Genomic DNA, 15,027 nt, shown 5'->3' on the forward strand with positions numbered 1-15,027 from the left:
TTTGTGCTTTTATGTTGAATATTAGTTTAGTTCCTGTTTCCTGTTTGGTTTTCTGTAGTCCTTTTGTAGTTAATTTTTATGATTGGTGTTCCCTTGATTGTTTCCTCCAGGTGTCCCTCATTCCCTTGTTTGTTCCTTTGTGTATTTAAACCCTGCCTTTCCTCTGTTTGTTTGTCGATCGTTGTATGTGTTAGCTCTTTGTTCCCGTTCTATGTTTTCCTTGTTTCACTCTCTCGTTCGAGGTTCCTTTTCCCATCGTGGATGTTTTCTTTTCCCCAGTGTTTGTGTTCTATTGTTTATTAATAAAGAAAAACCGCGCTTGGATCCAAATCAGCCGTCTACCTTCTCTTGCTTCCCAAATCATAACAGCTACCTTTTTTAATAGCCATAGCTAGTCGCTGTAACTGTTTAGCATACAGGTATGCGGGGTGCAACTGGGGCTCCCCAGTCAGCTTACTTGACCATTTTCCAATTTGGTTTAGGCGATTCTTGTTGCATGGTGATTTTACACAAGTGTAACAGTTGAATTGGCCTGGTTGTTTTAGAAGCAAGGTTCCAGTACCTGGTCAACTAAATAAAGTGAAGCTTTCGAGCAGAGTATAGAGTTAACGTACACCCTACACTGTTGGTAGGTCCGGTGGTAGCTGTGTGCGGCCAACAGCTGAGACACTTCCTGAGAGACTTTTTCATTTCGCTCATCCCTAACGAGTGGACCGTCTGCCCCTAGTTTATTTACCACAGCGTGGTTTACGCACAGCCATTTCTTTTTTCACAATTCGAAAGTCACATGAACAAATGATACTGTTATCGCTGTTACTAACTTTAAAACTAGCAGGTTGATGTCACTTGTCGGAAATCCAGTGACGCTGACAGTGACGATTCTCCCTGACCAATCAGTGATCTGCAGGATTTTTACTTTACATTTAGTATCAGCTCGGCTCGCTTGGAACCTCAACTGGTGGAAATAAAAAAAGTATCAGGTACCAGGTACTATCCACAGTGGAAAACGCCCAAAAAAGCAAGCTGTTGAGTTGAGTCAAGTTGTACCGTGCAGTAGAAAAGCCCCATAAGTGGAGCTAAAAAGTACCCTGTTAGTGTGTTCGTGCTGCTGAACAGCAGTGGTGTTGAATGTCTTTGTAACACTGAAAAGTGCTGACAATAAAGTGTCTTATGTCTGATGTTTGACTGGCTCCTGCCTCCTTCAGTGAGTCCAGTTCCTTACACTGGTGCCGAAACCCAGGACTTTGAAGGATTACCACGCTGTTCTGGAGACCTTGATGCTCCCTCAAGAACGTGACACTGAGGATATAAAATCTGGTGGTTCTGAAGCAGATCATCAGCAGACTACCAAAAGGGATGGCTGAGCGTGTCCAGTACCATCGCCTGGCATCTCTGATGGAGGTGTTTCAGCTGGCTGATGAATGGGTGGGCGGCGCGTTTGGGAGCCGAGAAGTTTCTCTCTCTCTCTCACTCTCTCTCCTTCTGTTGCTCCTCCCTCACCCTTCCCCTAGAGCTGTTCCTGTTTCATGGGAGGCAGTGAAACCTTCCAGCACTGGTGGTGGTGGGGGGGGCGGGTAAGGCACAGGTGAGAGAGTACACCAGCCTGTGTTGGGCTATGGGGTATGTGGAGAGCGGGGTGGGCCAAGCAACGATTGTGTGGAGCGAGGCCGGGATGTACACCTGGAGCGAATTATCCCACCCAGCTGTTGGTGGTTGCAGTGTTGGCGGGCAGGGGATAAAGCTGCAATGAGAGCTGCAGTCTAGAGAGGCTCTGGGAGAGAGAGAGATGTGTGAAGCTGTTTGTGTCTATGTGGAGCTGAAAAGCACCTCGTTAATGTGTTTAGGTGGAGCTGAAAAGCACCCTGTTAGTGTGTTCGTGCTGCTGAAAAGCAGTGGTGTTGAATGTCTTTGTAACACTGAAAAGTGCTGAAAATAAAGTGTCTTATGTTGGATGTTTGACCGGCACCCGCCACCTTCAGAGAGTCCAGTTCCTTACATATACAAAAGGAAACAAATCTTCTCAAATACTCTTAACTGCCCACTGACTCTGTTGTTTGATATGCTGTTTCACTTGTCTGTAATCTGCTGTCAAAAGCCATTCACACATCTGCTGGAAGTATGAAATGCCTCTAATCATCATTCTTGTGCCTGTAGTCTACCCATTAACACTCTTTTATACACCAATCATTGCAGTAGTATCAGTGTTATTATAAATTACAATAACAGTGTAATAATAAGTGTTATTTTGCACATTAGCAGCATGAATTCAGATTGTAAACATTAAAAATTACACATTATCTACTGCATATATATATATTCATTTACAACATCATCGAGTGGTTAATACAGGTTCTTTTACTGATCTTGTGAGAATTCTCTTCATTTGAATGAGACATGAAGTCATTGATAACTGAATGTTCACAAACAGCATGTAGTTGCTCAGCTGTTTTGAACTTCTTTTTGGAAGATTGAAGAAGCACTTTGCCGTGAGTGTGCTGGGACCTTTAGAGACATAGGTACTGGTCCTGTGGAAACCAGGAAGTAACCACGGTCACTGAAATGATGCTGAACGCAATTTGGATGTTGTATTTCACTATGAAATTATATTTGTACTCCACTCCGGTAAGATTTAGGGTTTGGGTGTATGGTTAATAAAATATGAATTCCTCTTCACTGCACTCCATCATTTACAACTATATACAACTCGCTTTTTTATGGCACTCTGTGGACATTTCATCCTGAAACTTGAGCTCACATGTGCACATACGTTCAACAACATTTCTAGCTTTGGCCACTGGGGGCAGTGATTCAAATATCATTAAGCACAAACCAATTTTAGCAGCAGAACTTTTGACAAACTGTCGCAGAACACTGATTATATCAAAAATAGTGACCAAATGTTTTAATGTTTGGCATCCATGTTTCTTATTCTTAACCATGACATTGCTATGTGCTAGTGATTCTATATTCTCTGCATGCAGAACAGTAATTCACATTTCATTCCAAATGCTGCAAAGCTTACTTCACCTGTGTATATGCGTGTACAAATCCAATATAACTTTTTCTTGCAGCAAATTAACCTTTCTTCTCCAGTCACCAGAATGTGTTCTGACACTGTAATTTATTTGTATATTAAGCTATTGGCAAGTTTGGCATCACTGTTTACAGCACCTGGAGTGAGTCCATCCCGTATGTGGGTGTTACTTTGATGTTTCTTAATTTCCCATTTACACTGGTGGTCTGCGTGAACCATGCTATTACTGAATAGAGTTTACATTTTCCTGCATAATCTGACCATAACAGTCACTTCATGTGAGTTACTGTATGCCAAAACACTTCACCTCCACTCATTTTTCATCCATTCATCCAACCAACCATAGTGAAGATCAGTATTGGTGAGTATTCAACTAAAAGAAGCTATGCTACAAATGTAATATTACATTACATTTTTCAGTGACAGGAATGTTTCTGAGCATATTCGCCATGTGTGCCATTGTTATGTATACCCTGTCTTGTTCCACTGTTGCCCTTTTGTTTACCGTTTTTGTCACTTTTGTACTCCTTAGTTTTCACTTTTGTCCCTTTTGTAGCTCCACAGTCTTGTTTTCCCTCGTGTTCACTGTTCATGGTTTTCACCTGCCCTTGTTAATTTGCCTTTGGTTTCTGTTAATCTCCTTGTTATCTTGTTTGAGTCCTGTTTGTTCATTGGCCCCTTTGTCCCACATTTATGTATTTAAACCCTGTCTGTTTGTTAATGGAGGTATGTTGTTAGCCTGGTATGTGTTCCCTGCCTGAGTTCTCTGTTTGTGTTCATCGTGTTTAGTTTTCAGTTTTATGTTTTATTTCCCCATTGAGGGTTGTTCCTTTGTGTTTACTTGTTTGTTTATTTAATAAATTCTTAACTGCATTTGGATCCGCATCTCCTCGTCTGCCTCTCTGCTTAAGCGTTACAGAGCTCCGCCTTCCGAGCTTTCCAGAGCTCCGCCTTCCGGGCTTTCCAGAGCCCCGCCTTCCGAGCTTCCTGAGCTTTCCAGGGCTCCGCCCCTCAAGCCTCTCGAGCCTTCCAGGGCTCCGCCCCTCAAGCCTCTCGAACCTGCCAGGGCTCCACCTCCCAGGCCTCTCGAGCCACCCAGGGCTCCGCCTCTCGAGCCTTCCAGGGCTTCGCCTCTCGAGCCTTCCAGGGCTCCGCCCCTCAAGCCTCTCGAGCCTTCCAGGGCTCCGCCCCCCGAGCCTCCTATGGCTCTGTTCCCAGAGACCCCAGAGTCTTCTAGGGCTCCGCCTCTGAAACCTCCTACGGCGCCACCCCCTTCAGCCCCGCCTCCAGAAACTTCCAGGTCTCCGCCTCTTCAGCCTCTTACGGCGCCACCTTCCTCGGCCCCACCTCCTGGGCCTCCTGAGCCAACCCCGGCTGCGCCTTCCTCAGCCCCGTCTCCTAGCTCTTCCAGGGCTCCGCCTCCAGAAGCTCCCGAGCCTCCCACGGCTCCGCCTCCCGAGCCTCCTTCAGCTCAGCCTCCTGCGGCTCTTCTCCTCGAGCCTCCCACGGCTCTGCCTCCCGAGCCTCCTACGGCTCCACCTCCAGAGCCCCCTATGGCTCTGCCCCCAGAGACTCCAGAGCCTCCTACGGCTCCACCTCCAGAGCCTTTTAAGCCTCCTACGGCTCCGCCTCCAGAACCTCCCATGGCTCTGCCTCCTGAGCCTTCTACGGCTCTGCCTCCCGAGCCTCCTATGGCTCTGCCTCTCGAGCCACCTGAGCCTCCGACGGCTCCGCATCCAGAGCCTCCTGAGCCTCCGACGGCTCCGCCTCCAGAGCCTCCTGAGCCTCCTACGGCTCTGCCTCCCGAGCCTCCTACGGCTCTGCCTCCCGAGCCTCCTACGGCTCCGCCTCCAGAGACCCCAGAACCTTCCAGGTCTCCGCTCCTAAAGCCTCCTACGGCGCCGCCTACCTCGGATCCGCCTCCTGAGCCTCCCTCAGCTCCACCTTCTGAGCCTTCTAAGCCATCACCTCCCTCGGCTTCGCCTCCCGAGCCCCTCTCGCCTCCGCCTCAGAGGTCCTCCTTGGCTCCGCCGGCCTCCCCAGTGGCCACTCCTCCTCCCAGGCCCCCTGAACCGGCTCTTGCCCCACGGCCATCTCCTAGGCCACCAAAACTGGCCTCTGTCCTGTGGCCCCCTCCCAGGTCCCCTGAACCGGCCCTTGGCCCACGGCCCCCTCCCAGGCCCCCTGAACCGGACCTTGCCTTATGGCCAGCCCCCGGACCATCTAAACCTGTCCCTGCCCGGTCAATACCACCCCGGCCTCCTAAACCTGTCCCTTTGTGCCCCCGTGGACTGCCTAATTGCCCCTTGTGCCCCCATGGACTGTCTCATCTCCCTTTGTGCCCCCGTGGACTGTCTCATTTCCCCTCGTGGCCCCCCTTGGACTTCCTGCCTGCCCTTTGTGCCCCCTTGGACTTCCTGCCTGCCCTCTGTGCCCCTTGGACTGCCTCCTTGTTCTTGTGCCCCCCCTTGTCTGTCTGTCTGCCCCCGGTGCCATCATTTTGTTCTCTGTGGGTTTTCTGTCTTTTGTCTTGGGTTTTTAGGATCGTCTGGAAGCCGATCCTTTGAGAGGGCTCTGTTATGTATACCCTGTCTTGTTCCACTGTTGCCCTTTTGTTTACCATTTTTGTCACTTTTGTACTCCTTAGTTTTCACTTTTGTCCCTTTTGTAGCTCCACAGTCTTGTTTTCCCTCATGTTCACTGTTCATTGTTTTCACCTGCCCTTGTTAATTTGCCTTTGGTTTCTGTTAATCTCCTTGTTATCTTGTTTGAGTCCTGTTTGTTCATTGGCCCCTTTGTCCCACATTTATGTATTTAAACCCTGTCTGTTTGTTAATGGAGGTATGTTGTTAGCCTGGTATGTGTTCCCTGCCTGAGTTCTCTGTTTGTGTTCATCGTGTTTAGTTTTCAGTTTTATGTTTTATTTCCCCATTGAGGGTTGTTCCTTTGTGTTTACTTGTTTGTTTATTTAATAAATTCTTAACTGCATTTGGATCCGCATCTCGTCGTCTGCCTCTCTGCTCAAGCATTACAGCCATGCACTAGACCGTGTTACCTGAACTGCTGACACAGGTGCAAGCAAGCTACTGCGTGCTAGAAGCAACTGTATCTGCCGCATGTAACCCTCCCCAATGCCCCCAGAATAGGTGTCATATACAAACCTTAGGTTCCCAGCACCCCTAAGGTGGGAACAGGCGACATGAGTGCAAGCCAGCCAGCCGCTGCCTTTTCACTCTCTATGTTTCTTGTCATAGAGCATAAAGCAGCTGGGGCTATCTTAATGCTATGAAATGCGTCGGGGAAGGCGATCTTTCCCGTTCCTATTCTTTCAGGGGGAAAAGACCCTGCAGAGACCACATCCTGCCCAGATTGGGGGGAGGTGACATGTGGCAATACGCCACATGGGTTGTCAAGCCACACATGGGAGAGGCACGGTGGTAGGTCCGGGGTCAGAGGGACTGCCCAAGGGAGACGCGTGTCCACCAACAGGGGGACCGTACCACAGATAATACATCACAGGGAGTTGCCTGAAGAGGGAATTAGGCCTGTGGAGCCCTTCCCCAGTACAGAGTGAGTGGCACTAGAGGGATGATTGTTTTTGACATACCGGGAGGGGCTTCGCAGCAAGGGTGTGGTTGGGGGGGGTTAATAACACGTCGGGAGGCAAAAGCACGTCCCGATGCTTGGGTGCTGAGAAAAAAGCACATACCTTGCTCTGCTCACCCGGCAGGGGGCGGGTTAGAGACTGAGGAAGAGGTTCTGGAGAGGCGTCTTAGGAACTCATCAGCGCAGGCCTGCTGGGGATAGGCAGTCGCGGTCTGGAGGCTAGTTGACAGCGTCTGGGGAACCGGGACTGTATGATTTTGGTGCCGGGGCGCCATGAGAATGGCATACACCGGCTGGATGACCCAGGGAGTGAGGAAATCTCTCTTTTATTGACAATGTGGGCAAAAGAAAATAAGGAAAATGAAGATTATCCTCCCGGCCCTCCACCGGAGGCATGATGTGTGAGATAGCCTCCGTCTGCCTCTTTACTGCCGAAAACTGCTGGCAGAAATCTTCGACGGTGTCGCCGAAGAGGCTAAGCTGGGAGACGGGGGTGTTGAGAAAGTGGGCCTTGTCAACATCACGCATATCGACCATGTTCAGCCAAAGGTGCCGTTCCTGGACCACGAGAGTGGCCATCGCCCGCCCAAGTGCCCGCGCTGTGATCTTTGTGGCTCTGAGAGTGAGGTCGGTGGCAGAGCGCAGTTCCTGCAGCACATCGTGGTCGGGACTACCCAGGTGCAGTTCTTTAAGTGCCTTAAATGGTGGACCTGAAGGAGACCCATGGCATGCAGGGCAGAGGCGGTCCAGTTGTGCGGTAGGCTTTTGAGGTCAGCGATGACGTCATCCTACAGGCCTTGGAGGGGAGTACCGGGCGATCCCGCCAGGTGGTGGCGCTCTCAGGGCACAGGTGGATCGCAACTGCTCTGTCCACCTGGGGGACCTCCGTGTAACCGTGGGCTGCCCCACCGTCAAGGGTAGTGAGAGTGGATGAGTGAGGAGATCAGTTCCGGGCAGTAAAAGGTGCCCTCCATGACCTCATCAGCTCTCACGCACTTCCAGGAGAAAGGGGGGGGTGGCAGCCCAGTCGAGTCCCCTGTGTCAGATGCCTGAACGCTCTCCAATGCAGCAGCGACTTCATCATCCAACTCCGGGGGCTCAAGGGAGAAGGTGGGCTGGCCGTGAGGCGAGCCGCACTAACCTTGAGCCTAGACGGAATCAAGCCAGGGGGACGGGTGGTTCGTGGGGGATTTACCCAGAGAAATAAACCCCGCTGCCATCCCCAAATCACCTCCATTGCCATGAGCCATAGAGCCATGGCTTATATAGCCGTTTTTTAGTGTGTCCAACTCCTATGCCGGGTCTCAATGTGGGTCGAGTATGACTTATTACAAGTACAGTGTTCACATCTTTGTTACCGTGACATGAATAAATGCATTCCATTGCCAGATGCTCGGAAGGTGATGTTTAAGGAAACAAAACTGCAATACTCCCGTTAGCTTAGCAGGTGTTTCACTGTCACTAGAGATGTCTCCTAACCCAATTAATGAACAATCTTCAACGCTAGCATTTGTGCGACAGGTGTATGATTATCAAAAGAGAGTATAATTTACCATGTTTTGAACACCTGCTACTCTGCTAATGTTTGTTAAACACGCTTTAAAATCATGTAATGTAGGAACTTTGACTAATTTATCGATATTATTTAATAAAAGTGCATGTTTATAACTTATTTTGTATATCTTCCTGGGTGCCGACATGATTGTATGATGTCATGCACCTGCATCTCGGTGAAATTAGAGTTTAACATTTCCGCACGACTTTCCAAGTTTCAAGTGGCATTCCATTGCACTTTTCCCAGTAGGAAGTTGGAAAATTCGACTTTCCGAGTTGAGTATAAGTGCGCAGCATTAGTATAAGGGCTTTTCCAAGAACAGGTCAATGTGCGTCATACAGACGCTTTTGGTCAGAAACACTGAATTTTTAAGACACTTTGTCAAGTTAAACATAGTTTAAAAACACATCTTGAGACCCCTGCTTTGGAAGTTGTGCTCTGTCCAGCTATGTGCAGCTGCAGTCGCTCTTATTGCCCCCTTCGGACTGAGACTCACTAAAACAGCAAGGTTGTACTTCAAGCTTGAATTGATCCGATGGTAGGAAAATTTCATTTTTAATTCTTTGTTTTATTGTGTTATCATTTGCACTTAATTAACATGTTAAATTGACAGACCTAGTACTTTTACAACTTTATAAACTTAAAGTTTACTCAAATCTGTCTCAGAAGTCTTTCAAGGTTCCTTTCAATAAGGACAGTTTATAGAGTGCTTTCCCTGCCATTGTTGCCTTTGACATGCTCACTGGGTGATGTATAGCACTATTCTTCATATAGCTGCTTTGTTACATGTATTGTGAAAAGTGCTGTACAAAAAAAAAATTGTGAATTGATGTGTCTAAGTTCATGGTCCCTGTGTTCAGCTTTTTGAGTTTGTTTGACAACTAAAGGACCTCTAATTCACCCCATGAGTAAAATGTATTGAGCATCAGAGCATCTCTGCCAGGGGCACCTCAAGAATCAGAATGCAGATATCTTTGGATATGATTTCATCCTTTGATGAACTATTGGAATATGATGTTGTAAAGGGCATCTCCTCTTTGGGTTGCTGTTCCCCTCCAGACCAACAGGGGGTGCTTTCCTTGAGCCTTACATGCCATGTTCCTTCCAGGCCTGCACTCCTGCAGATGTCACCAACGCCCCCAACCCTGTTCAACTCTCTGCTCGTTAACCCTCATTCCCTTCACCTGTATCTAGGCCTTTATAAGTCTGTTTGTTCCCTGCCTTTCTGTTCAGTCTTGAGCCTATGTACCCTGTGTCTCCAGTGATCAGTTCTCTAGCTAATTATTTTCCTTATTATCCCCTTTTGACCCTTGTGTCTATTTTTGTTTCTCTGTTTTGTGGAAGCTTGGCTTTCCTTGTTTATTTGTACTTTGCTTTATTTTTCAAGTAAAGATTATATTTTTTGGGAAGAGTTAGCTCAGTGGTAAAACACCTAACACTAGAGCACCGCAGACCTGGGTTTGATCCCTGCCTACGGCAGCCTCATTACAGATGTACTTTAAAATACATGTTTATGTACTCCATCCATAGACGTACACATGTAGATGCCTCATTAGCAGCTGTTCCTATGGACGGTCTGCATCTTGGCCATATTGGAAAGGTCTGGGCTATTAAACTATTAAACATATGCCAACCAAACGAATTTCAAGCGTTAGACATACATCAAACATGACTGAAAATAATTCTGTGAAGTAAGTCCAAAATTTTGGCAAGTGGTTTCAATATTTTAGAATGTATTACATTAAGATCAACATTTTAGGTCAAATGAATGCAGGATAGATCATTTTAAGAGGCTCGTGAATTTTCTCTCATCAGTCAGTGAGTCCAGACCTGTGTGCTAGACATTACGATGAGTTGTTTCTTAAATCATTAATGCTGCAGACATTATGTACAACTCCCCACAAAGTTTCTGTGTGTGTGTGTGAGATCATAATAATTAACATAAGCAGGGTGAAAGGTCATCCTGCCTGGTTCCTCAAGGAACCATCAGACTGTTTCTAATTGGCTGATGAAGGATGAACTCCGACAGCAAAAAGCATCATGTAAACACCAGCATTCAGCAACACAAACTGTATTTGCATCCATTAAACACACATTCCAAAACAACAGTGACTGCACACACACCTATTGATGAACCAGTAAAACTGACCAGTATGTAGTAACTTTTTACCAACGTGTTCTTTTTATTATCAGTAATTAGGTTTGCACTAGTAAAAACCTTAATTCTTGTTATAACAAATGACATCATGAATCACAGAAAACAGCTGGAAAAACACAATTCTTTTGATATCTTGTAACTGCATTAGTAGAATTTCATTTACATTACATTTACATTTGTGCATTTGGCAGACGCTTTTATCCAAAGCGACTTACAGTGCAATTATTACAGGGACAATCCCCCAAGAGCAACCTGGAGTTAAGTGTCTTGCTCAAGGACACAATGGTGGTGGCCATGGAGTTAGAACCTCTGACCTTATGATTACCAGCCCTGTGCTTTAACCACTATGCCACCACCACTCCCAGTTATTTCATAGTGATCTGTCATACACACCTTTTCAAAACACAAATTACAGATATCTATATCAATTTCTTAATTTCTTCTTACCAGTGAAAATCTATACTATGTTTTTTATAATAATAATAATTGCAGTTTTACTACCATTTCTGATATCAACAACTGAATTACAACTAGTAAGTCAGAACTCATGATGCAGAGCTATACGAGAGCAAAGTGTCTGGTTAAAATGGATTGCAGGTGGTTAGTGAATAAAGTTTTTGTAATTAAATACTTTGCGTTATGTGGCACTGTGAGTGATGTGTCCTGTACCTTACACACACACAGGGCAGCTGGCAGGGGTCCTGGTTAATGCTGCCCTCACTGCTGCAGTTGCATCGCTCACACAGAGGAAATCCTGTGTATCCGTACGCACACCTGTCACACTTCTCACCTACATACCCCTGCTTACAGATGCAGGAGCCTGCAGACAGGTCTGTACACATAAGAAAACACACCGTTTGAGTCCCTGCACATGAAGCACAACGAACGCTTTTACAATACAACTCATTATACTCACAGTCTTAGTGCAATATTATGGGGGCGCTGAATGTAAAACAAAATGCATTATAAAAAATTACTTGATAATATATGCTATATTTATCTTAATAAGCATTTAGTACAGTTTTCAATTGTCAAATATTTTACATTTAGAATTTAATAAATATTTAAAAAAGATAAGCATTTATTCTTAATCTATATCTTTATATTTATATAAAGTTTTTTTTCCACACATTTCATCTCCATTTTGTGTGTATTTTCTAAAAGAACCCTTTACGATCATTATGCTTTGTTGTAGTCAGTTACGGATGCTGGTCAAATATTCAATATCGTCAGTGTTCTCTAGAGCGGCACGAGACAGAGCGCCTCCGCATATAGACTCACGATATTCGTCTCTGTAAATCACTAAATATGCAACCAGCCATGTACCTTTTTCTGACATCCACTGATATACAGTTGCAATTTTTATTGGTTTATTAAAAAGGGGGGTCTAATTTCATATCGCCTAGAGTACCAGAACCACTACCAAAATATAGTGATTGCTTTCTTGTTCTTAATTTACAGTTTTCCTGCACTCCTAGTTATGTTTACAGTTGGGGTTTGGTTTAGGGCTTATGGTTAATAAAATATGTAATCCTATTGACTGTTTTACATCATTTAAATCTATTGTACATAATTTACAACTCACTTTTGGTGCCAATCTGTGGACAATTCACCTTGAAACTAGCTCAGTAAAAAGTTTAATTCATGAATATTTCAAATGTCATGACTGTATGTTTATGGTGCCAATGTGCTTGACTGAACAGTTTAATGTATTCGGATGCATTGTATTGGGTGTACGTTATGTGTAAACCCTGAAATTTAGTTTTATAATGTTGTAGATCTTTCCAATGGATTTTCAAATATGTCTATTTGAGGAGCTACATGATGTCAGCCAATCAGTGGCCATTTACATTGAAGTCTTAAAGGGCCAGAGAGCTTAAAACCAAGCGTTTCAGACAGAGGATCGGTGCACCGCTAGTGATAAATTACTGGTATCCCTGATGGAAGAACAATCTAGCCTAAGCTGGTTGGTCTTAGATGGTCTCCTAACATGGTTAACCTGGTGCTCAACTCGTTTAGCTTTGAGGCATGCTGGTCTCCCAGCCTGACAGGCTGAACAGTGCCGAAAACCCCTCTAAAACAAGCCAAAAGTCCAGCCTGACCAGGCTGGGACAAGAAAACCATCAAAGACCAGCCTGTGTTGTACCTGTGGTGGTAACCTGGGCCACAGTGGTTGCAGCTATTTAAGCACTTGCAATTAAATAAAAAATAAACAAAACATAATATATATATATATATATATATATATATATATATATATTATACGCATACACACAACAAAAACAACAACAATAAAAATATATATATTATTATTATTATCATTATTATTACAGAGAGCAGAGTCGCCTCAATCAGTGAGCAGAGTGTTCATTCGTTCAGCCCTAATATAGACATGTCCCAAATTTTGGTAACAGGGTTGCTGTTATGATCCCTTGTTGTCTGTCCCGTGTTTTCTGTTTCTCCCATCTCTGTTCACAGTCCATGTCACGTTTTCCTTGTTGTCCGCCCCGTGTTTCACTGTCTTCGTGTTAAAACTACATTTCCCATGATCCCCAGCACTCATCACTGCCAGCCGTGTGTCATTGTGTTCACCTGATTGTAGTTTGTCATCATCTTGTATCCAGTGTATATATATACCCTGTTTGTTCTCCATTCCCTTGTCTATCGTTGATGTTTGTGGACGCCTGTCTTCGTGCTCTTCCTCGTGTTCATCCTGCCAGTTCTGCCTTTCATGTTTTCCGTGTTTGCGTTTTGTTTCCCCATCGCGGGTATTTCCTTTGTTTGTGTTTTGTCCGTTAGTTTTCACCGTTGTTAAATAAAGTCACTGCATTTGGATCCAACTCCTTGTCTGCCTCCTCCTGCATCGTAACAGAACGATAGACCACCTATGGATCTAGCAGCGGTTTTCCTTGAACTGGCCCAGGCAAATCTTCCCCTCCGCGAGTACTCACGACTCTTCTCCACGGTCGCCATCCACACCTGTTCAATGACGACTCCCTGAGGACCATCTACTGGGTCGGGTTACCGTCATCCTGGCGGAGAGAGGCCCCGAAACCCGGAGACCACCCGTGGAGTACGTGAGTCTAGTGCTGAGGAAATTTGCGCCCGAGGAACCACCCCTCGTGATTCCGGCTGTCGAACCTGAGCCCCTACCTACCCGGACCACCATGCCAGCGCTGCCAACTTCGTCCGCCCGAAGGAGGAAGAGAAGGAGGGCTTCCGCCTCCCAACCCACGCCTTCCACGGTCAGCGAGCCAGAGCCCACGCCTGCCACGGTCAGCGGGCCAGCGCCTGTAGCCTCTACCGTCCCAGAGCCAGCGCCTGTAGCCTCTACCGTCCCAGAGCCAGCGCCTGTGGCTTCTACCGTCCAAGACCCAACACTTTCCGAGCTTTCCAGAGCTCCGCCTCCCGAGCTTTCCAGAGCTCCGCCTCCCGAGCTTTCCAGAGCTCCGCCTCCCGAGCTTTCCAGAGCTCCGCCTTCCGAGCTTTCCAGAGCTCCGCCTTCCGAGCTTTCCAGAGCTCCGCCTTCCGAGCCTCCCGAGCTTTCCAGAGCTCCGCCTCCCGAGCTTTCCAGAGCTCCTCCTCTCGAGTCTTCCAGGGCTCCGCCTCCAGAGCCTCCTACGGCTCTGCTCCCAGAGACTCCAGAACTTTCTAGGGCTCCGCCCCTCAAGCTTCCTGAGCCTTCCAGGGCTCCGCCCCTCAAGTCACTCGAGCCTCCTACGGCTCCGCCCCTCAAGTCACTCGAGCCTCCTACGGCTCCGCCTCCCGAGCCTCCTGAGGCTCCGCCCCTAAAGGCCCCTACGGCGCCACCGCCTCCTGAGCCTTCCTCGGCTCCACCTCCTGAGCCTCACTCGGCTCCACCTCCAGAGCCTTCCAAGCCTCCGCCTCTAGAGCCTCCGGCGGCTCCGCCCTCGGAGCCTCCCGGGCCTCCTACGGCTCCGCCTCCCGGGCCTCCTGCGGCTCCGCCTCTCGAGCCATCCAAGCCTTCGACGGCTCTGCCCTCAGAGCCTCCTACGGCTCTGCCTCCCGGGCCTCCTGCGGCTCCGCCTCTCGAGCCACCCAGGCCTTCGACGGCTCTGCCCTCAGAGCCTCCCGAGCCTCCTACGGCTCCGCCTCCCGAGCCTCCTACGGCTCTGCTCCCAGAGACTCCAGAGCCTTCTAGGGCTCTGCCTCCAGAGCCTCCTACGGCTCTGCCTCCAGAGCCTCCTACGGCTCTTCTCCCCGAGCCTCCCAGAGCTTCGCCTCTGGAGCCTCCTGCGGTGCCACCGCCCTCAGCTCCACCTCCTGAGCCATCCTCGGCTCCGTCTCCTGGGCCTTCCTCAGCTCCGTCTCCTGAGCCTCCTACAGCTTCGCCTCCTGAGCCTCCAGTGCCTCCCTCAGTTCCGCCTCCTGAGCCTCCAGAGCCTCCCTCAGCTCTGCCTCCTGAGCTCCCAGAGCCTCCCTCAGCTCTGCCCCCTGCTCCTCCAGAGCTTTCCATGGGTCCGCCTCTCTTGGCTCCGCCTCCTGGGCCTCCAGAACCTCCCACAGCTTCGTCTCCAGAGCCCCTCTCAGCTCTGCCTCCGGGACCTGGCCCTGTCCTGAGGCTGCCTCCCAGGCCTCCTGGGCCTGTCCCTGTCCAATGGCCACCTCCCAGGTCCCCTGAACCGGCCTTTGCCTTGTGGCCAGCTCCCGGGC

At 48.0% G+C, this 15,027-nt stretch overlaps 1 pseudogene; it reads right to left on the reverse strand.

The window, feature by feature from the left end:
- LOC127623567 (laminin subunit alpha-2-like) overlaps positions 1-11,692 on the reverse strand; it is a 241,100-nt pseudogene extending 229,408 nt beyond the window's left edge.
- Between the last annotated feature and the right edge of the window lie 3,335 nt (positions 11,693-15,027).

Source organism: Xyrauchen texanus, chromosome 30 (assembly GCF_025860055.1).
Source record: "Xyrauchen texanus isolate HMW12.3.18 chromosome 30, RBS_HiC_50CHRs, whole genome shotgun sequence".
Classification (NCBI taxonomy): Eukaryota; Metazoa; Chordata; class Actinopteri; order Cypriniformes; family Catostomidae; genus Xyrauchen; species Xyrauchen texanus.